This window comes from Seriola dumerili, unplaced genomic scaffold (genome assembly GCF_002260705.1).
Source record: "Seriola dumerili isolate Sdu_G_001 unplaced genomic scaffold, Sdu_1.0 BDQW01000116.1, whole genome shotgun sequence".
Lineage (NCBI taxonomy): Eukaryota > Metazoa > Chordata > Actinopteri > Carangiformes > Carangidae > Seriola > Seriola dumerili.
The window spans coordinates 2,189,758-2,192,262 of NW_019174371.1; positions in this window are offsets into that span (position 1 = coordinate 2,189,758).

Sequence of the window (2,505 nt, forward strand, 5' to 3'; positions counted from 1 at the left end):
ACAGCCGGTACTGAGTGATGCGAGCCGATGCTGTGGTGCGCACTGGCAAAACCCGAAGAGCGTCTCCGACTCCAGCACTCTAGCACGAGAGAGAGAGAGAGAGAGAGAGAGAGAGAGAGAGAGTGGTTGAGTTTATGAAGGGTTAGAGGTTCTATGAATTTAATTGTCTGACTGTAGTCATGGCAGGGGGTTACATTCAGTGGGCCCCAAAAGAAAACAGGGGCCAATGACACAGTACAGATCTGAATGCAAAGGCATTAGGGGTCCAAATGTACATGACAGGTGCCCTGTAGTGTCATTAATTATTCACTTGGCTCAGCATAGAAACAAAACAGGATGGGTTATGTTTTTTAGCAGGCGATTATTTTTTTTATCATCGGTTATATTTCAATTTATGTCATCTGTGTAAAATGTAGGGAAAATTGTGAAAAATGACCATCACAATTTCTCAAAACCTACGAGTGACATCTTCAAATGTCTTGTTTTACCCAACCTTCAGTCAAAAGCTTAAATAAACTGAATTTACGATCATTTTAAACACATTTGAGCAGATATGTGAAAATGTTTGACAATTTTGTGCTTGAGTTTAACAGCACACCAATAATCTTGATGGCCAAAGATTTATCCATTTTAAATGGGGATTGCAAATGATAAACAATAAACAAGACACATTGTGTCATACTGTATTGATTACCAGTGGCAGCAATGATCAGTCAGAAAGGGCCAGTTATAAAATCCATATAGAACAACCCAAAGAAGTCTCAGAATGACAATAATCAATCAATAAATTGTTAATCAATCAGACACAAGACACTATTACACCTGATGTAAGTGATGATGGTGAGCCAATCCCTGATTTACAAGATCGAAGCATCATAGACGTTAGGCTGTACTTTTAAAGAGTTGAAAGGTTCAAATTGTTCTCTTTATGGAGCCCAGATATTAAAAGAATAAATTATGAAATGAATAATTTGCATTGCATTAAAATATATAATATAAATTAATCAACAGGTCTTGAAACAATTAATGTATTCATTTAAATTCAATTCTTTATTTCATTAGACATTACTTCTTTTTTTTTCAAAAGTTCAAACCTTTCAAATACAGATGTTTTTATTCCATAATGGCATTTTTCCTAATAACATTTTATATTTGACACTTTTCATGACAGTGTAGTTGTCACATACCTTTGCTGGCTGCTGCCTTTCAGTCAGTCTCTTAGCAGGCTCAGCGACCCTTACCGAAACTCAGCCAGCTAGCTAGAGCAACAACAATGCTAAAGTACTTCTGAAGTAGAAGCTGCTGATGTAAATAAATGCAGTGCACACTTAAACACAAGCTACACCACAGTGACAAACATCTCCTTTATTTAGCTTAATAAGGCTTCACATGCTAGCTACCTAACTAGCTAAATACCTGTACTAAAATGAAGAGCCAGTGTTAGCCGCGGCAGCTAGCTGCTTTACCCGGGCATGCCGTGACTCAAAAGATGTTCTCAGAGAAAGTCAGCGAAAAACCTGCGCAGACCTGTGACCGAAATATCTTCACTGTTCATTCATTCACTGTTTAAAAACGATTTCGGACGTAGCCAGAGCGTTTTTGGTTGTTGTTGTTGTTGTAGCCAAAACTATCTTTGCTAGTTCAGTTTGTTAAGCGAAGGGCAGTGGTGACAACTGTGTCATCAAATACCGGAAGAGCATTCTGATAAAAAAATAAACAAAAACAAAAAAACATACTATTAACATAAACATATATTAATGAAATAAGTTTACTTTACGCAGCCTATTTCTTGTTTAGCTCTTATGCAAAGTGGGCTGCGCGGGCTCCTCTTCGGGAATGGCTGCTGTGACCGAGGGGGCGTGGTCACCGTCTGCGGCCGCGTTGCTGATTGGAGCGGCTGATGTCCCAACCACCGACACAACAATTCAAAAGGCCTGGCCAGCCAGATGCTCGGGGGCGACTAGGCAATACGGTTTGCCCCGGTACCACGTGTCGTTTGTGAAACTGTGTGAAACAGTTTTTTGAATTAAGGTACTGGTTTGTGTTAAAAGAAACTGGGATAGATTGTTGTATTATTCTATTTTATCTGAAGTAATCATGTCAGAGCTGTCACTTTTTATTCGAAATTCTGTAGTTTGCCTTGTGATCCATCTCTAAATCATCAATATATGCCCTATCACTATCAGTAAACTGAGCGGTTCGTGTGTTTGCTATGAAAATGGAGGACACTGGAGAGCAAAGACGTTCAGGAAATCACAACTCCAAAGCATCTGAGAGGCAGCACGTGGAAGTATTATGTGTTCTTCACCAGATATGGCACAACAGACCAGCGGAGCAACTCCAATGTAAAACCTCATTTAACTGCCAATCTGGGGTGAAATATTAACTGATATTATTAGTAAATCACCTCTTTAACACAGTTCTGGCCAAAACAGGCAGCATTAACAATGACGAACAGACAAAAAGGCAAAACACAATATATGGAACAAAATCAGAAACAAACAT